Genomic DNA, 21,963 nt, shown 5'->3' with positions numbered 1-21,963 from the left:
AGTGGGTACTGGAAGGTGCCTGGGGCAAAGCCTGAGGACTTGAGCTCCATTCCCAGAAAGCAAATGGTGGAAGGAAAAAACAGATTCTATACATGCCCATGCCCATTACACACACACCACGCACTCACACACACACACAAACAAACAAATAGATAAATAAAAAATAAACAATAAAAATAGTGAACCAAGATGTCCAGTTCCAAGTATAAGCCCGCACCCCCTGGCCGCTCCCCCGCGCCCCTGGCCACTCCCACGCACCCCTGGCCACTCCCCCGCGCCCCTGGCCACTCCCCCGCGCCCCTGGCCACTCCCACGCACCCCTGGCCACTCCCCCGCGCTCCTGGCCACTCCCCCGTACCCCTGGCCACTCCCCCCTGCGACCCTGCTGCATATGACATGTCTCCTAGTAGGGGCCAGTAGAACTTAAGCATAAGGGCCGGCTTAAACTGGAGTATCTGCTTCAGTACAATGACCCCCAAACGCCAAACTCACATGGAGGATCCTGCCTTGATTTGTTGGACCTATGTAAGATAGCAAATATTTATCCTAATATCAGACCCACTCCCAAGAACTCACTCTTAGGAGCTGTGGCGGCTTTCGGGCCCCTCCTCTTCGGGTATTATGTTTTCAAAACAAGGACAGAAAGGAAAGACTTATCCAGGAGGGAAATTGGACAGAAAATTTAGCATCTCATACTAAGTCTGGCAAGGATGACTCAATTCTTGTGTAAATAAATCTCCTGTTAATTAAAAAAAAATAGTAAGAAATACTTCCCCTCCCCCAAGAAATACTTTTTAAGGAGGCTGGTGAGATTACTCAGCTGTTAAGAGCACTGACTGCCATTTCGCAGGTCCTGAGTTCAAATCCCAGCAACCACATGGTGGCTCACAACCATCTGTAATGAGATCTGATGCCTTCTTCTGGAGTGTCTGAAGACAATGACAGTATACTCACATATAATAAATAAATACATCTTTAAAAAAATATTTTTTAAAAGTTTCATCAATGCCCTGTACCCCTTGCTCTAATTCCTTTTCATTCATATTAAATGTAATTACTTGAAGTTTGGCTGATATAAAATATTTTAATGCTTCGCAAACATTTTAATAAACACTAAAATTATGTTTAATATCTCCTGAGTCTTATGAGTATGGCTTATGAACCTTAAATAGGAATGACTTAATATCAACATAAGACACATTTCTTCCTCTCATGAGAGAATGAGATTCTCAGCACTCACGAGGATCTAACACCTCATTCCCATAATAGGCCAGGGCTCTGCTTATTCTCTGATTTCAGCGTCAAAGAGGAGGCTGTGCTTATAGCAGCTCTCCTTGCTGTAGCTTCAGGGTCCACCATCGACCTCCTGCCTGGCCCAGGAGGGGCAAAGGTGAGGAGGACGGCCATTGGGAGGAAAGCAGAAGCACATCGGGGATGCTGTGGGGAAGAACAGGACGAGAAGCCGGCCCAGGTACCAGCTGCGATAGAAGACATCGGCTTCCTTTGCGACAGATGGCATGGCTGCAGTCGCGAGCAGCCCAGGAGATGAGGAATGTAAAGACTTTTTTTTTAAGATGTATTTATTTATTTTATGTTAGTACACTGCTGTTGCCTTCAGACACACCAGAAGAGGGCATCTGATCTCATTACAGATGGTTGTGAGCCACCATGTGGTTGCTGGGATTTGAACTCAGGACCTTTGGAAGAGCAGTCAGTGCTCTTAACCACTGAGCCATCTCTCCAGCCCCCATGAGCCATCTCTCCAGCCCCCGTAAAGACTTTTAAAAGGAGACAAATTTCAAGGTCACAAGTGGATGATCTCCAGCTCCTTGTAATTCATTTTCAAGAGCTCGCCTTCCTAGGCCTGATTAAACATCAGCCAGCACTGGCCTTCCCGTGAGCGGTGAAGGTCCACGGGCTGTTCGTTAACTAATTGCAAGGTTGAAGATGAACCAGTGATGGCAGCCTTATGCTGATCCTAAAGGGTAGACGAACGCCAGGAAAGTGGCGAGCTTTTCTTTCCTGGCTCCGGCTAGCTTATCTAGAAGGCAAACCAATGACAAAAAGACTTAGGCGTTCTTGCTCTCTTAGGCACCCCTGAGTTCTGGATCACTTTGTTCTGTGAGTGCTGGGCTAAAGCCAATGATAGGGGGACTAAGTAATGAGTGTGTGTGTGTGTGTGTGTGTGTGTGTGTGTGTGTGAGTGTGCTAGAAAGAATGGAGCCCTGTTCTCATGCTGAAGGCACACATCTTCTAAGTGAAGTTGGATGCTACTTCAAGCAAAACCCCAAGGAGAGCTGCTCAGTGCTTTTAAGCACACCCTGCCTGTTCTTTCATAGGACCAGGGTTCAATTCATAGCACTCACATGGCAGCTCAAAGCCATTGCCAGGGGATCTGACTCCCTCTTCTGGTCTCCTCGGGGACCAGGTACACAGATATACATGCACAAATGTGGTACACAAACACACACATGAGCAAAATACCCACGCAACATAAACTTGACTGTTTCAGCTGCAGAAGGAACAATTGTCTTCTACCAACCCAGCCTGGTCTACAGAGTGAGTTCCAGGACAGCCCAGGCGACACCCTGTCTCCTTGTATGAGGTAGTCTGAAAGAAAAGTGACTTCAGAATGGACAACGTGAGAGTAACTGCATGTGGCCTAGCTGATCATCTTTAACAGACCTGGAGAAACTTGCAGGCTCACAGCACAACACGGACAGGGACAGTAAGAGAAACGGTCTCAGACAAGATGAAAAGTGGAAAATGTCTCCTGACAACTGTCCTTGACCTCTACAACACACACACACACACACACACACACACACATACACACACATACACACACACAAACATACACACATACACACACATACACACACATACACACACACAAACATACACACATACACACACATATACACACACATATACACACATACACACACACATACACACAAACAGTTACCTATGAGTTTTTTGTTTTTGTTTTTAAGACAGGGTTTTTCCATGTAGCCTGGGCTGTCCTGGAACTCATTTTGCAGACAAGGCTGGCCTTGAACTCAGAGATCCCCCTGCCTCTGCCTCCACTGGGGCATGCACCACCACTGCCTGACTGAGAAATTCTTAAAACAAAAAAATAGTTAAATGCAAAGTTTTGATCTTGAAGCCTGGAAATTGACTAAGTGGAATCCCTTGATTTTCTTATCTAGGACATAGCTTAATTCAAGAGAAGCCATAACATGGGATATTTATTCTTTCTCTTTGGAGACAGAGCAAACAAAATGTAACCATGGTCTCTTTGTCTTGGAGAGAACACCCTTTCAAATATTAACTTTAAATGCAACTCTAACCAGATGGGTCCAACCTTTAGATATTGCAACAAAACTGCTGGCTATGAAGCTTGGGCCTCAGAAGCAAACAACTGGATACAAAAAGGACCAAATGGCTCTACCTAGTCTCTTACTATTGTAAGGAGACTTACAGTTTTGTACTGGGTAGTATTCATAAGGGGTCTAACCCTACAGGGCATGGGTTGGACATGCTTGCTAATAAACCATAAACTTCATCTTAGTTTATTCAAAGATATATTTGAGCCTTAGTATAAAACAAAGTCTTTCATTTTTAAGATAGAAATAGTGCAAAATATTTACTTGCCAATCTTCCCAGGAGTACAATCTGTACTGTAACCTGACCCATGTAAACGCAGCAATTGTGACGGTTAGTCTTCATTGTCACCTTGATTAGGGATCACCTGGGAGACACACTTCTGAGTGAGCCTTTGAGAGAATCACCAGAGAGGTTGACCAGAGGGAGGCAGGCCCACCCTGTATATGTGGGTACCAGCATCCCATGAGCTGGTGACTTGTTGACAGTTGAAAAAGAGAAGCCAACTGAACTACAGCATTATCTTCCTACATTTTCTGACTGGGGACACGACGCGACAACACTCTTGCCACCATATATTCCTGCCATCAGGAACTGCGTCCTCCCTTAAATTCTGAGCTAAAACACATCCTTCTTTCCTTCATCTGCTTCCGTCAGGTCTCTTGTCACAGTGATAAGAGAAACAACCTGTGGAGAGAGCTTGGGATTTGCCTATGGAATCGACTAGACTAGAGAATGGTTATTTTGGCTTATGGTGTGGGGCCTCACCATGTTAGGCATGCACTCCACCACTGCCCCAAAACCCCGGCCCCAAACTGGACTTTGTTGCTTGTTGAAAATATTTTGAGAAGGGCTGGTTGCGGATGTGTGTGATTAATTGTTTACAAGGAGATCTCCGAAAGGATGCACAGCTGTCTTCCCATCAAGTATACTGACAGCATCCTCTCGCTCAAAGGAAAGCAGAACTGCCATTTGTCTTTAAGATCTTGGATACATTTTTCCTTAAATGTACCTGATTGTTTGGATGCTGGCAGACCGGATGGGCCAACAGCTGGTACAACAGATCACAAAGCTAAAGAGGTGTGGCAAACTCATGTTGCGGTCAGCTCACTCTCTCTCCCTGACTGTGCTTTCCCATAGAGCTTGTAAAAAGATTCAGTGAAGGTAAATCCAGGTCACCAGTGCATATGCACGGGGACAGGGTCAGCCTCCCAAGGAAGGTCTGCTGGCAGGGCACAGTGAAACCAGGTTGAAAACCAAGCAAGAAAGCAGGAAGATGTGGTTGAAGCTGTCTTGTCTGTTGCCATTAGCAACTCGTGGTTGGCCTTGATTGACATCAGCACAGTAAAAAAGAGTTTAGTATTTATCATCACAGGGAAATTCAGACCCACTAAGACAAGCAAACAGCTGAAACCAGTGACAGAAAGTAGTAGGCTTGTCAAGTTTACTGTTACTGGGTTGTGGTCAGACAACTGGATGAAGGAGCCAAAATTTACAGCCTGGGCAAAACTGTCATTTATACTAGAAATAAAAATTTCCCTAAGTGTCTGAAGAATGTAGCAAATATATCCATATATATTTATGTAGTGTGTCTAGGTGTGGACATTTGGCAAAAATTACCTTGTTTACTTACTCTGAAGTCAGAGAGCCAAATGTGTTTTGAGATCCTTAGCTATGTGATCTCATCCAAGTTGAGGAACTGAACTCAGCTGAACTTTGTCTAGAACGGATGAAGAATATTCATATACCTGTATATAATTGCCACTACCAGTCTGAGCTACTGTTAGATAAACCATCACCAGGTAGTAAGTCACAGAAACACTTTCAAGAGTGGCTGTGGAGATGGCTCAGCAGTTAAGAGGACTGACTTCTCTTGCAGACCACCCAGGATTGGTCCCCAGTGTCCAGGCAATGGCTTCTGTCACTCCAGTTCCAGATCTCAGCCCTTTCTCTGCTCTCCATAGACATCACACACATACACACAGACACCCAAACACATAATGCATCTAAATATTTTTTAAATGCTTTTTAAATGGCAGCCAATAAAATACACTTATCTATTTATTAAATACTTTGTGTATCAGCACTGAGCTCTCACAGTACTGTAGGGTAAGCATTGGGATGTACCCACAAATGGGACAACTGAGGCTCACAGAGGAAATTGACTTTATCTGGAATCTCATGGTAGTGAAAGGCTAGGCTATGATGTAAATTCAGAACTCTGGGGCCAGAGCCTGGGTCCTTCTTCTAACCTCTCCTCGACAGCAGAGAACTCTAGGCTTCACGGTGAGATGCCATTTCCGGCACCCTCATGTATGTAGGTGGAGACACATGTCTATTGTTGTTAAAGACGTGTGGCTAGAGTGGACTTAGCCTCATACAAGGGCCACATGGCTTCTGGCACTGTCTCATTTATGTGGTAAGAACCAAGGATTCTGAGGTGGTGGCACCACAGGGGTCCTGTAGTTTACTGCTTTAGCAAACTGTTCAGGAGAGCCACCAACTCAGCACCTGTACTGGCTGGGTTTGTGTGTCAACTTGACACAGGCTGGAGTTATCACAGAGAAAGGAGCCTCCCTTGAGGAAATGCCTCCATGAGATCCAGCTGTAAGGCATTTTATCACTTAGTGATCAAGTGGGGGGGCCACTGTCGCTACCAGCCGAATAAGGGAGACGACACTGGAGACTTCTCGACACAGTTTATTCAGGAACGTTACTTCAGGAAGCCCCCAATCCTAGCCTGTTGCCCCAGTTATATATCCCAGCCTGCACCAATCAGCGACTGCCATGTAGAGGCTCATGATAGGATCAAGACGATGGCCCGGAAGTGGCCTGATATGACGTCAAAGGGCGCATGCGCACTTCTCCGGTGCATATGTGACTCTCAAAGGGGAACGTGGGGGGGAGCGTTGCTGAGTCATGTGACTTGGCAACCAGCCCAGGCGCCATTTTAGACTGGCCACGGTGCCCGCTCCCCACAGGCCACTTGTGGGTGGTGCCATCCCTGGGCTGGTGGTCCTGGGTTCTATAAGAGAGCAGGCTGAGCAAGCCAGGGGAAGCAAGCCAGTAAGAAACATCCCTCCATGGCCTCTGCATCAGCTCCTGCTTCCTGACCTGCTTGAGTTCTAGTCCTGACTTCCTTTAGTGATGAACAGCAATGTGGAAGTGTAAACTGAATGAACCCTTTCCTCCCCAACTTGGTTCTTGGTCATGACGTTTGTGCAGGAATAGAAACCCTGACTAAGACAGTACCCAACTATTTCATTAATGAGAAGCAGGTCTAGGGTATATTAAGTTCCTGAGACTTTGAACATGAGAGTTTCAGCAGTTATTGAGATAATGGACTCCAAATCCAATTAACTTTTTTCATACTTTGTTAAGGAATCAAGTTTATATCTGCTATTTTGAAAAGAACTCATGGGGCTGAAGAGATGGCTTAGAGATTGAGTGTGTGTCTCTCTTCAAGAGGAGCTGCGTTCAGTGCCTGCACACACATGGTGCGGCTTGCAACTGCTTGAATTCCATTTCAGTGCGATCTGATGCCCTGCCCTTCTGCCTCTGAGGACACCTGCACACACCTCTCTCATACATAATACCCCAAACATGCAGATAAACAAAAAATGTTTTAAAAAAAATAAGTTGTCATGTGAGTTAACATTTCACAAAAAGTCATTAAATTCAGTGAATAAAAATAAGAGATTACTACTTGAATTTGAATTTGTTTAATAAACACAGTACACATATTTTCTTGCAAAATGTTTGGGACAGTCTTACATCAAAAATAATTACTGTAAGTAATGTAAGATGTGGTGATGCACATCTTTAATCCCAGCACTTGGGAGGCAGGGGCAAACGGCTTCTGAGTTCGATGCCAGCCTGATCTACAGAGTGAGTGAGTTCTGGGACAGCCAGAGCTACACAGAAAAATCCTGTCTTAAAAAAATAAAGACTGGAGAGATGGCTCAGCGGTTAAGAGCACTGACTGCTCTTCTGAAGGTCCTGAGTTCAAATCCCAGAAACCACATGGTGGCTCACAATCACCTCTGACACCCTCTTCTGGTTACAGCTACAGTGTACTTAGATATAATAATCAATAAATTTTTAAAAAAAACAAACAAATGAAGAAAAACAAAAAACAAAACAAAAATCACTAATCCTTTCTTTCTTTGTTTCTTTCTTTCTTAGATTTATTTTATTTATATGAGCACACTGTAGCTGTCTTCAGACTCACCAGAAGAGGCCAATAGATCCCACTCCAGATGGTTGTGAGCCACCATGTGGTTGCTGGGAATTGAACTCAGGACCTCTGGAAAAGCACTCAGTGCTCTTATCCACTGAGCCATCTCTCCAGCCCTAATTATTTATTTCAAATTCTAATTAAATGACTCAAATACGAACTGGATGACTTGCTTCTATTTCTTTAAAACTGTTTTATTGGAGTATTGGATATACAGAAACTGCACATATTTAGTATATACAACTTGATGATGAATTTGGGGCTAATTCACAAAATCATCCCTTGAATCTATATGGTAAACATGTCCAGCCCCTTCAAACATTTCTATAGCCTTCTTATTATGTTCACAACTGTTATGCTGCTCTGGTTTACACTGTCCCCAAGGTGGTGGCATTGAGAGCTGGGGCCTTTGGGTGTTGCCTGGGTCATGCGAGTGGAGCCTTTGAGAACTGGGGTTAGAGTGTCTGCAAAGCCTCTCCTGAGATCCCCACTTGTGAGTACAGGCTGGGCCAGGGCCAGGGCCTTGTTCTTGCACTTCTTAGCCTCAATACTGGGAAAGATTTGTTGATTAAAAGCCGCTCTATGATATTCCCCCAAAGCAATCCAAGCAAGCTAACACATAACACTTAACAACAGATTCACCACAGGCACAATCTGTGCAGTACTTTTTGACCAGAATTCTCCCTTTCTCCACATTACCCTCAGCCTCTCTAAGTAAACATTTACCCCCTGCCACTAAGGATTTGACCTTTAAAAATTCCACAAGCCAGGGCTGGGATAGAGGTCAGCAGGAGAGTGCCTTGATACCTCATGGAAGTTAAGTACTGTGCTGACTGTCCTGTCTTTTTGTGCCTGGCTTATGTAAGTTAGTACATTGTCCTCTTGGCTTGCCCACTTTGTTACGAGTGACAGAATTTAAGGAAGAGCTTTTAGAGAGATTAGGGACAATGGCTCCTGAGAAGTGGCATTTATAGGCTAGGGGCAGAAGGCAACAGATGCACACGGCAAGACAAGAGAAGAAATTTCCAGGAAGATATTGAGGGGGAAGAACATTTAGTGTGCTCTGTTTGAGGAAGTGAAAAGCCTGTGCTGTGTTAATGAGGTTTGAGGCAGGGGATTTCCTTTTTCTCTTCTCTTTTCTCTTCTTTTCTTTTCTCTTTCTTTCTTTCTACCTTCCTTTCTTTTTCTTTTTCTTTTTTGTTTTTTTGAGACAAGGTTTCTCTGTGTAGCCCTGGCTGTCCTGGAACTCACTCTGTAGACCAGGCTGGCCTCAAACTCAGAGATCCACCTGCCTCTGCCTCTGGAGTGCTGGGCTTAAAGGCATGAGCCTGCACTGTCAGAGGTGGGGGATTTTCTGCATAGACGGCAGGGGCAGGGCACTTTTTCCCAAGTGACGGAGTTCATGTGAGGGAAGGACATTCATGACCTGTTGTTAGAAGCTTCCCTAGGGCTGTGGGGATGGCTCCATGGGCAAAAATGCTTGCCACACAAATTCAGGGATCTGAGTTTGGGATCCCCAGAACCCATGCAAGACTGTGGTAGAGTGATGCAAAACTGTGGTAGAGTGCGCTGTCTGTAATCCCAGCGCGCCTACAGTGGGATGGAAAGGGGACACTGAGCACCTCTCCAGGCTCAAGAGCCAGCCAGACTCAAGTACTCAGCAGTGAACGGGAGACCTTGTCTCAAACAAGGCGGAAGGCAAGGGCCAATAAACACCCAAAGCTGTTCTCTGATCTCCACATGAATGCCAGCACTCACGGAGGAAGATGGACGCATGCATGCACACCACACACACACACACACACACACACACACACACACACGGAACTTAAAAACAAGTGAAATAAAATTTCCCAGGCTGCCTGAAGGGGAGCACAGAAGCAGAAGCAGTGAGACCAGTGTGGAAGACGCTCGGGCCAGAACAACACCTCTTCTCATCAAGAGGAAGCGTCTTTCCCACCCCTGACCTTGGGCGATGTTCTCAATGGCTTTGACTACAGAGATTTGAGGAAGCGGCACTGCATTTCTGTCAAAGCTGGGTTATGAAAGACAATGTGGCTTTTGCCTGGCTTCTGCACCTCGCACTGTGGAGAGACTCTGGGAAGCCGCTCACTTGGAAAGGAACTGAGCTTGCCACACAACTGCCAGTGTCACTTGTGGGATGCCTGAGGAGCAGAGGCAAGTTATCCCTGTCATCTGAATTCCCTACCCATAGCATCCAACGTGATGACAAACAGCCGTTCCGAGCCGTCAGATTGAGGGGTTGGTTTTCTATGAAGTCACTGTGACTGGAGCAAGGTACTTGCGTGGCGGATACTCACTTGGACCTATCAGAGACATTGCTGCTGTGGATAAGATGTCGTCATGACAGGGACAGAGAGCATCTTGATTATAAAGATACCAGGGAAACAAATGACAACGTATTTTTAATTTAATTTATTTTTATATTTATGCGCATGTGTATGTCTGGTTATTTATATGTGCATTGTGTGTGTGCAATACCTAGGTAAGCCAGAAGAGAGCATCAGATCTCCTGAGACAGGCGTGGCAGGTGGTTGGTGCTAACCTATGTGAGCGCTGGAAACAGGACTCTGGTCCTCTGTAACGACAAGTGCTCTCAACCACTGAGCCATCTCTTCAGCCCTGGAATACATTTTTGAAATTTTGTCTTCTGGTTTATTTATTTATTTATTTATTTATTTATTTATTTATTTATTTATTTTGGTTTTTTGGATTTGGTTTTTTCAAGACAGGGTTTCTCTGTATAGCCCTGGCTGTCCTGGAACTCACTCTGTAGACCAGGCTGGCCTTGAATTCAGAAATCCACCTGCCTCTGCCTCCCAAGTGCTGGGATTACAGGCGTGCACCACCACCACCCCGCTCATTCATTTTTAAAAAGAAATAATTGATCTTTGTTCACCAATTTTCTTTTTGTGCCTCAATACCCTAGGATGGATTTTACAATGAAATCAGAATTGTCTTTTCAGTGTAGTTCAGTGACAGAGAGTTTGTCTAACAAGCATGAGTTCTGGGCTGGAGAGAGAGCTTAATTGCTATTTCTTATGACCCTTGGCATAAAAACCCTTCAACAGGGGGCCTGGAGCGATAGCTCGGTGGTGGTGAGGACTAGTGCTCTTGCTGAGGCCTGGGGTTTCATTCCCTCACCCATATGGCAGCTCCCAACTGTCTGTAATTCCTGTTCCACGGGATCTGACACCCTTACACAGACATATAGGCAAAACACCAATACACATGAAATAAAAAATAGACATATTTGAAAAAAAGATACAAGTTCCCGAGTTTAATTCCCCCCACACACACAAAGACAAAAGGAAAGAAATTTAAATTTCTCCAAAAGAGAAATTTAAAAAGGCAAGTTAGGACACTAAGTGCAAATGGTTCTTAGCCACTTCCTGTAGTTGAACCCCTGCTCTTGATTTGGGGCTGCTGTTAACCACGATGGGTTTGTCTTTGAAAACCTAACTTATCCACTGATCCTCTACTGTTGCTGTCGGCATCCACTGTGGGCAACAGGTATGCGTGCTGGGCACTGGCTACACGCCAGCATCACACATGTTAGCTCAGCTAATCTCTATAATGACTTGAGGAAGGAAGCCACATTGTTACTCTGTTGTCAAACAGGAACCAGGGGCAGGAAGTGTAACTTGCGTAAGGTCCCCAGCTGGATGGCGGTAGTGTGGGGATCAATACCATCTTTATGGGTTCATGATGTCTTTCTCAGTCCCGGATACTGTCTTCAGAGAACGATTCTGATATTCCTTATAAGTCTATAAACAAATACATTGCTTTCTGTTCTCTTAGGCTTTAAAAGTGCTATGAGGGAAGAGAGGAAAGGGAGGCAGAGATAATCTCACCCAAATAATCCTAATTAAGGCAGCTCTGATAAAGGCTTGTTCTCAGAGTCTCCTATTATGGCGCAAATTCCAGTTCTCTTCTGGTGATCACGTGACACGCTACGGCCAGTAGAAAGTGTTGTTTGGATGTTTCAGATGTGCAAAGGGGTACATGATCTCTCCTTTGCTCCTGTTCCCATCTCTGGGTTACCACAGAAGCAGGCAACATACTCAGACCCACCTCAGAGAAAAAGGAAGGTGGACCTCTGGCAGGTTCTTCTCTCTTCGGTCTGAGCCAGTCCCTGTGATGCTGCTGCCCACATTCAGGGTGGGTCTTCCATTTCCCCTTAACCTTCCCTGGAAAGGTTCTCAAAGATGCACCAGAAGAATGTCTCAACCATCTCCTAGATGATTCTAAAGCTAATCAAGTTGAGAACAAAAATTAACCAACACAGGCAAGGAGACCCACAAGTGGAATTTGTTCCTATGACTTTTATGTTCATTTACATCCTGGTTGATAAGTCTTCCACAAAACTAGACAAAATTAACACCAGGCAAACCCCAGGCTTAACACTGATGGCTGTATTTGGTGTCACTGACTGTAATCAGAATAGAGATGTCTCCTAAGAAATGTGTTATCTAAGGAATCTGTGCTGGCTTGTTCCAAGTGCTTTAGTCAGCTTCCGTGTATGTGTGTTATCTGTTTGAGCTGTTGTTTAGTTTTCAAGATTTATTTACGTGGATGAATGTTTTGCCTACGTGTACATATATGTTCATTGACTGCATGTCGGGTGCCCAGGAGGTCAGAAGAGGATTCGGATCTCCTGGAACTGAAGTTACAGACTGGTGAACTACTGTGCAGGTGCTGGGAACCAAGCACCCTAACTATCTTAACTACCTCTCCAGTCCTTTCTTTTGTTTGGCTTGTGTGTGTGTGTGTGTGTGTGTGTGTGTGTGTCTGTCTATCTATCTATCTGGCAGATGAGGGTTTGTTGTTGGCCTGGTCTGGAAGAAGTATCTGAGTCTCTCCTTTATGTGTTGAGTCTCAGGCAATGTCAGGAGCACAAGTGCAGGGAAGCTTGGTAAGGAGTGTCCCAGGACCAGTCAAGGATGACAGGCGACACCATCCTATAATCTCAGCTGACTGAAGACGCCCCTGGCTCAGGCTGAGATCATCCAGATGACTTGCAGAATCATGTTATAGTCTGTTGCACTGGTTTTTTTTTTTTTTAACATATTTCCACCTTTGTAGACTTATCACCATTCAAACTGTAAGTGCAGGCAAACTCCTCTATTAAAGAAGTTATGCCTGCACTGTTCTTTCTTTTCTTTGTTCATTTATCGGCCCCAGGTCACCTTTTCATTGTGTGCTCGTACATGTGTGTGGTGTATGTGTGTGCATGTATGTGTCAGTGTGCACATGTGTGCTGGTGTGCATGCCTGTGACTGTGCATTTGGAGGGAGGACAACTGTTTTCCTCTCCGCCTTGTATTTTTGAGACAGGGTCTCTCACTGACCCCGAAACTGGCTGTTTCAGCTAAGTCAGCTCCTGGGATCTGCCTGCATCTTCCCGCAATGCTGGGGTCATAGGCATGTACAGGCGTGCTTGGATAGTATGTGGGTGCTGGGATCTGCTTGCATCTTCCCGCAATGCTGGGGTCATAGGCATGTACAGGCGTGCTTGGATAGTATGTGGGTGCTGGAGATTTGTTGGTTTTTTTGTTTTGTTTTGTTTGCTTGTTTTTAAGATTTCTTTTCTTTATATGAGTAAATTGTAGCTGTTTCCAGACACACCAGAAGAGGGCATTAGATCCCACTACAGATGGTTGAGAACCACCATGTGGTTGCTGGGCATTGAACTCAGGACCTCTGGAAGAGCAGTCAGAGCTCTTAACCATGAAGCCATCTCTCCAACATGGTGCTGGAGATTTGAACCCAGATCCTCTTGTTTCCGAGCAAGTACTCTTACTTCCTGAACTTTCCCATCCTGCACAGCTCCAAGGACTTGGAGCAGACTGAGGATGAGAGGGAATGAAGACACGAGGATGGAAAGACTGGGATCTGGTGGCCTGGGGTCTCAAACAGAAGCTTCCACACCTGGGAAATGCAGCCTGTTTATTATATAGACTTGAACAGTGGAGTGGGTTATTTATTGCATGCAGCTGAACAAGGAGGCAGGGTTGGTGTGTGGTGCATAGCTGGATCAAGGGGACAGGTTCAACTACTCTCAGTAGGACAGTCTCTGTGGGGAAGCAGTCTTCAGACTGGAAACGTCTGGGCAGAGAAAGCTACGGTGGACATATTGTCTGCACACAGTGTCAACATCCACACTTAGACACTCCTCCACCCCAGGAAGGCCTTGCCATTTTCTTGAGACTCACTTGATGGACGTGTGTGTGTGTGTGTGTGTGTGTGTGTGTGTGTGTGTGTGTTGCCATTTTCCCATGTGTCTGTGGCTATGGAATCCTTGACATGGCTGTGCTCATGACAACACAATGCATCTCATTCAGGACCAACTCAGGGCTTTCTCTGATGCCCGTCCCCTACCATTCTTTCCTGAAGCTGTTCCAGTCACAATTTTGGCCATCATTTCACTAAAACCACCTGGTGGGAGTCCCCCTTCACGGGGCCTCAGCTCACCACTGATCTGTACGGCATCGGTCTCACTGAATACTCCTTTAGGACGAGGCCCAGTTCCAGCTTCTCCTGGCTGCCTGCCGGCTCCCCGCTATCTCCTAGGTCTCTGCTGGTTCTTTCTCACCTTCCAGCCTGTGTGCTCTGGTGCCCAGGGCTGAGTTCTGGGGCTGCTTCGCTCTAGGTGGCCTCAGGTGACCTCATCATTCCATGGCCCCTGTGTGCTGCCCCTTCTCCGGGGTCACCGGAGCTCCTCGTCTCCCTAGCTGCCTGTTTGATTCCTCTACTTGGGCAGTGTACATTGGACACATATCCAACCCCCTCCAACCCTTTCCCTGTAGTCCATTCTTCCCTGTGCAGGGAGAGGCAATTGTGCCCTGTCACTGTTCAGTCCAAAATCTTACCCCTTCTGTCTTTCCTTCCCTTGTCCAGCTGCCGGCTGAACCAGCTGCTTCTGCTAAGACACGGCTCACAACGTCTGATGTTTCACCCATGCCACACCTGCATCACTACCCTGTCTCTCTAGGGTCACTCCATGGCCTTCTGCCCAAGGTTCACAACCACCCTGCTAAAAATCAGGTCAGATTTAATCAGGCTTCTGCTAAGAACCCCATGGCTTCCTCCACCTCACCAGAGATGGTCCACAGGGACTTCTGTGACTAGCTCTGACCTCATCTTCTTCTCTCTTTGCCTCTTACTCATTTCTGTCACCCTGGTTTCCTGGCCTGTCCTCTGACACAGCAGCCCACAGCTTCCTCAGGACCTAGGCAGGCATAGCCAGCTCTGTCTAAAATGTCGTGCATTTAACTGACAAATTTACCCCTTGACCCTTCCTGTCCCCTTCACTATTTTATTTTCTTTGAAGAACTTAGACCCACCTGATATAGTCCAGACTTCATAAGTGTTAGTTAACAGATTGTCTCCCTAACTACAATGCACTTGAAATGTTCACTGGGGAGCTGGGCCTAGTGCACAGGCCTGAATAGGTAGAATAGCTGAGAAAGCAGGGTGACCAAGTTTAAGGCCCATCTGGGCAACTCTGTGAAAGTCTATGTTAAAAAAAAAAAAAGGCGTTCATGGGGTTGGGGGGGGAGGGGGAAGCACACATGCATACACACCTACCACCAACACCACCTCTGCTGCCACCTGGCCACTGGCACACGTACCGGGTGGGAGCCACAGTCACGGGTAGAGTACTTGCCTAGCAATGTTTGAGGCCCTGGGTTTTATCCCTGGCAGTGCAAGAAAAGCAAACCACCAACTAGAAATGCTTATCTAGTGTAACAGGAATGGCCGGGATGCCTCTATGTAAACACTGGGGGCCATGCAGCTGCAAAAGCATCTCCTGCAGGAGGACCTAACTGAGGACTGCCTGAGAGAGCAAAGATTGCTGGTGCAGAACTGCAGTTTAGATTTATTTATTTATTATAAATAAGTACACTGTAGCTGTCTTCAGACTCCCCAGAAGAGAGCATCAGATCTCATTACGGATGGTTGTGAGCCACCATGTGGTTGCTGGGATTTGAACGCAGGACCTTCGGAGGAGCAGTCAGTGCTCTTAACCGCTGAGCCATCTCTCCAGCCCGGAACTGCAGTTCAGAAGAGACACTTTCTTGGGCCCAGTGGGGCTTGCGTGGAGGGTATGAAAGGAGCTTGCAGCAGCGCTCAGATGAATTTGCTGGGCATTTGTCACCTGCTCCCAGAGTCTGTGTCGTTGGCTCTGTGCCACCTAACCCCCAACCCCAAGGGCAGGTAGGGTCGGGTGCAGAGTTGTCCAGGGCATGGGCATCAATCTAGGTTGTGTGCTGCTGAATATGCCTGGCATACACTGACTTGTTCACAGCAGCCAGGAGGGGCTGGCCACACCTTTAATCCTAGCACTTGGGGGGTAGAGGCAGAAGATTTGTTGAGAGTTCAAATCCAGCCTGATCTACAACCCCACCCCTTAATAAGTAAGTGAAGTGCCCAGTATGCTTGCTGACTAACTGGACTCTAATGAGCCCTCTCAGTCTTTACGGCAGGCAGCACAATTTCTGTGCATGTAGTTTGGGGGACTTTTGTTACGCAGGCCAGGCTAGCTTAGAAATGGAGCCCTTCCTGAGCACTGAGGTCAGCTGTGTGCCAAGGAGTCCTCTTCCTGCAGCTTTGTTCTTGAGATAAGGAAGCGGAGGCTTAGGAACATGGAGCCCATTTTACAATCAACCCGTGACAAAGCAGGGGCTTAAATCAAGTAACTTGGTGAAATCTGGCAACCAGTGAAATCTGCTAACTAGGCTGTGAAACTCCTAAAAAAAAAATCTCCCAAACAGTAAAAAGCCTGTTTAAGCTGAATTATCATTTGCTATTTTTCTTTTTTTTTAAAACATTGTTTCAAATACCTCAGGGATGTTCTGGGCCTTTAACAAGGCGGAGGGGAGGGGAGCTCCTGGCAAGCATTGCTGCTGATGTCCGCGGGCTGGTGTGTTCAGGCAAGAAAGCCCCAAGAGGCGTAAGCAAGCGGAGGAACTGATGAGTGTAATTATTCCCTACTGCTTTCTCAGGGGTGCCTAGGGGCAGCCAATTACCCTTCTCAGGGCTGGTGTGTGGAGTTAGGAGTCTGGAATTGCCCGTGGTAGGCAATTATATGCACCACCCAACCTTCACTGCCCCATTACTATCCCAGCTGAGGTCAAAGGCCTTGTTTTCTTAGCTGTAGAAGCCTCACCTTTTACAACTGGATTTTGACCTCTGACACGGTTCTTGGTTAAGAAAGCAATGTTGTTTTGGGAGTCGGGATGGAATCTATTGCCTTTGCACATGCTTAGCAAGAGCTCTATCCCCAGCTAAGTTCTGAACCCGCCCTTTTGTGTTTTGCTTTTTGAATAAGAACCCAGACAGGCTGCATTAGTCACTCCTCGCTGCTGTGACAAAGTATCAGATAAAACTTAGGGAAGGAAGGGTTTGTCTGGCTCACACTTCAGGGGTCCATTATGAAGAAGGAGGCATGGCAGCTGGAGGGTGTGGTGCGGGGCAGGAGGCGCGCACGCTGATCACGCTGCCTCGGCTGTCAGGAATGAGGAGGATGCTTATCTTGCTGTCTCAGTTTTACTCAGTTTAGAACCCCAGCCGATAGGATGGTGCCGCCCATGTCCATGGGAGGGGCTTCCTTCCTTAGTTAAACCTGCCTGCAGATGCCTCCGTAGTGACAACCATGGAAGTCTAAATCCCATCAAGTTGCTAACCAAGCTAACCATCACGTGGACTCTAAACTGCACAGGCTGTCCTGGTGCATGCGCCATCCTCAGGTCTCGAGTGCTCTGAGTGTGGCCCTGGCAGGCTTTGAACTCGGAATCCTCCTGTCCCAGCAACTGGAGTAGTTGGGATTATAGGCCTGTGTTTCCAGGCCTGACTGAAAACAAGTTTTTTGATTTGGTTTTTTCAAGACAGGGTTTCTCTGTGTAGCCCTGGCAGTCCTGGAACTCACTCTGTAGACCAGGCTGGCCTCGAACTCAGAAATCCGCCTGCCTCTGCCTCCCAAGTGCTGGGATTACAGGCGTGCACCACCACCGCCCGGCCAGCAAATACTCTTAATAATCTACATCCCTATACCATTTTTTTTTTAACTTTTAACTTTTATTTTATACGTATGAATGCTTTGTCTGCATATATATCTGGGTACCACATGTGTGCCAGGAGAGGGAATCAGATGTATTGGAACTGGAGTTACTGGTGGCTGCTTGGAATTGGATCCGGGAACAGCAGTCACTGGGTCATCTCTCCTGCCCTGTTTTTTGTTTCTTTTCCTTATCACTCACCATATCCAAAGAAGTACAGGCCTGCTCAAGAAACCTTCTGTGGTTTCTCAGCCTCTACCGTGCAGGCGATCAAAGCTAACAGTTTTTCTTTCCAGTCTCTACCTTGTTTCTTTGGTGGAATCAGACAAAGTTTACAGATTCTCAAAGCTTATAGATTGGCAAGGCCTTAGCAATACCTGGGATGTATCTCAGTGATAGAATGGTTGTCTAATATGTGCAAGGCCTTGAGTTTAACCCTTAATGTAGCAAACAGACAAAAAAACCCCTTTCTATAAAATATAATTAATACAGGCAGTACGGTGATAAATGAAGTACTTGCAGAGTATACAAAGTTCTCAGTATAAAATTAGGGGCAAACTACATATACTGCACTGTCTCAATCACTTATTTTGATAGGCCGGGAGGAATTAGGGTGGGATACTGTGCCCGTAAGATGGCTAAGTGGGTATAAGCACTTGGAGTGTCATAGCTTCAGTTGTCAACTTGATACAAACCTGGGAAAAGGGAACCTCGAGGGAAGATGTGCCCAGGCCACATGGACCTGCGACCACGTCCATGGGCGCGTTTTACTGATTGCTAATTGATGTGGGACCCAGGCCTGTGGGTGAGGCACCCTGAGGCAGGCAGGCAGGCAGGCAGGCAGGCAGGCAGGCAGGCAGTCCTGGCTGTAGCTCAGCGTGAACCTGGGAGGGAGCAGCGAACTCTGTGGTTTCTGTATCAAGCTTCTGCCCTAAGCTCTGTCTTTGGTTCCCCTCAAAGAAGGAAATATGTGAAGTAAAGATGAACTAAATCCTTCCCTCTCCACGTTGCTTTTGGCCATGGTCTTTCTCACAGCAACAGGAAAGCCAACTACACACCATGCACGCCTGAGGATCTGAGCCAGATCCCCTGCATCCCACCCCTGAAGGGGAAAACATGGCTCCTCAAGGTTCTTCTATGACCCCACTCAGGAATGCCCCAAAACACACACTTCATACGCACAGCAACAATAATTTTAAGAAAATTATTATTTTAATTATTTTAAGAAACGGCTAGCTATAACCAAACAGTGCAATTACTGGTGATCTTGGTTTCCTTTTTTAGCATTTTCTGTGTTTTAAAGCCTACCATCTTAAGGTTTGTGAGAATAAGAGACTTTTTTTTCCTGGTCTGCCACCTGCTGGTGACCTGCAGGAACATTCCAGGGTAAATTTTGTTGGGTGACAGCTTTCCTTTTGCCTCTGGCCCCTCTCCTCTCTTTGCAAGCTTCTCTTACTTCTTAAGCCAGAGTTCTATTCCTTTCCCATCTTGCCGTTGACTTTCCTTATGTTTTGTAAATATTGGCCCATAGATTTCCTTTTGCATGGGAAGCAATATATTAGATCTTTTTTCAAGTGATTGCAGTTTTTATTCATTTTGATCCCTGACAACTTCTGTCCTGACTGAGCTTAAGATATGTTTACCACAGAGAGTATGCCTTCCAGATGGACAGCTGGCCATGTGGAAGTGGGTCTTAGGGCAAGGGTAGGAAGCCCCAGTTGGCCAGGCACAGTGGCTCTGCTCACTCAAGAGGGTGAAGCAGGAGGATCACAGACTGAGTCCAGCCTGGGCTATATGGCAAGCTAGGCTAGCCTCAGCTCTGTACTGAGACCTTGGGTCATCAATTAGCTACTTGTTGCTGTAAAGAAACACCCAAGGGGACAGAGCACATGGCAGGAAGAGCAAGGCAGCAGGAACTGGAGGCCATCTGTCACCCGCATCCTCAGTCAGGTCGCGGAGGACGAACGCAGCTGCTCCGTCCATCTCTCGATTTCTCCTTTCAATTCAGTCCAGGACTTCAGTCTAAGGAATGCTGCTGCCCAAGTCGATCAAAGACAGACACAGACACTGCAGGGTGAAATAAGGCTTCCTATCGGGAAGTGGGACCGCTCTGATGAACTGACCACCTAGCAGCTTCGCAGAAGCGCTTCTTATTGGTTGTTACACAAAAGGTCCCTTCATAAGGCAGTGCCTGAATACCAAAATCTCTTAATCACATCGAGAAGTTGTCTTAGGGAGCCATTACTTAGCAAACAGAGTCATTATAAGAAGTCCAGGCTTGCCAGGAATGTCTTGTGACTGAGGTTATGCTAAGGTTCTGAAATTCCCAAGAAAGAGCAACCCCGTAAATTTCAGATAACAATTACTGATTATTCTTAAGAGATTACCACAAGGTCTAAGTAACTATCACTCCAGAGTAAATGCCAGGTACAATGATTCTTCTAGAATTCAACTACAGTTGTGGGCCTTCCACCTCAATTAACCGAATCTAAAAATTCCCTTACACATGTGCCCCGAGGTGTGTCTTCGGTGACTGTAGGTCCTTGCAAGGTGACAATCAATAGCAACGAACACATCTTGCAAGAAGGGGCGTGTTAACAGTCTTTGGTCTACTTTCTGGGAGTAGAGGCGCTTGGCTAGCATCGGCAGTTGGTGTGAATTAGTGATGGCTCTCTGGGAGCCACGTGGAAGGTGGGCCTGAGAACACACGCTGAGGCAGGAGTACAGAGGCTGCTGCGATGACAGTCTGAGGCGAGAGGATGTACAGGAGCCTGAGAGAAGACAGACAGGTAGCCAACAGCTGCAACAGGCCAGCGCTTCCTGGAGAGGAGTGACCCCGCATCCTCAGTCAGGATGACTGAGTTTCAGCTACACCAGGTTTCCAAGCTGACTGACCTGGTGATCCGAGGAGCCCTCGACTAGGCAGCAAGTACAAGATGGAGGTGAACCGAGTCTGGGGAAGTGGTTGTTGAGAGGTGGTCTGAGAGCCTCTGAAAGCCAAAACAAACGGTCTGCAGGCAGGTGAGGACAAGGCGCAGGGACTGGTGGCTGCCATGAATGTGGGGCAGGGAAAACCAGAGAAGCGAAGGACATTACTCCAGCAGCAGCAGGTGCAGAGCAAAGAGTGAGCCGGGCATGAAGCTGAGTGGACGGATCCATATTCAAGGGGCAGAACCTAAGATGGACGTGCGCAAGGGGCAGAGAGAAAAAGACGAGGAAACTCAGAAACAAGGCTCGCTCGTACATGCCTTCCATCCCAGCACCCAGAGGGCTAAGGCAGGAGGACCACACACTAAAGGCCGGCTCAGGATACACACTGAGGTCCTATCTTTGAAACAAAGGGTGGGGGAGGGATGGGGAGAGCAAAGAGAAGCAAAAGAACAAACCTGGAGTGGGTTATCTCGGGTGCAGAGTCCAGAAAGCAGAAGGCACAGAGGACATTCGTAAGCCCAGAGTTAAGAGTGCGTTTCTTTCCTTTTTTATTTCTCCAGACAGGGTTTCTCTGTGTAGCCCTGGCTATCCTGGAACTCACTCTGTAGACCAGGCTGGCCTCAAACTCAGAAATCCTCCTGCCTCTGCCTCCCAAGAGCTGGGATTAAAGGCGTGTGCCACCATTGTCCCGCAAGAGTGCGTTTCTTAATCTGTCATGCTGGTGTGCGCCTTTAATCCCAGCACCCAGAAGGCAGGAGGAGGTGGCTCTGTGAGTTTGGGCCAAGTCTTCTACATAGTGGGATCCAGAATAGCCAGGGCTACACAGTGAGACCCTATCTTAAATAAAAAAAAAATGTTTAACCTGGCAATTAGAAAATCCCGGGGGGGGGGCTGGAGAGATGGCTCAGTGGGTAAGAGCACCGACTGCTCTTCCAAAGGTCATGAGTTCAAATCCCAGCAACCACATGGTGGCTCACAACCACCCGAAAAGAGATCTGAGGCCCTCTTCCCGTGTCTGAAAACAGCTACAGTGTACTTACATATAATAAATAAATAAATCTTTAAAAAAAAAAAAAAAAAAAAAAAAAAAAAAAAAAAGAAAATCCCGGGGGACTTCACAGAGAGCAGTCTGCACAGAGGACCAGCAGTAGAACCGGACTGCAGGGTGGCAAGATGACGCCCGTGAGTGTCGGCTCGGAATGAAGACTGTTTTCAAGGGAGTGTATGTAGAAAAGGCTGCTTAAGACAGAATGACAACTATCTACAAAGTGTCAAAGTCCGAAAACAAAATGAGCCAACGTGGGCAAGGTGTTGAGCACTGCAGCTA

This window comes from Apodemus sylvaticus, chromosome 14 (genome assembly GCF_947179515.1).
Source record: "Apodemus sylvaticus chromosome 14, mApoSyl1.1, whole genome shotgun sequence".
NCBI classification, from domain to species: domain Eukaryota; kingdom Metazoa; phylum Chordata; class Mammalia; order Rodentia; family Muridae; genus Apodemus; species Apodemus sylvaticus.
Note: the sequence above shows the minus strand (reverse complement) of the source record.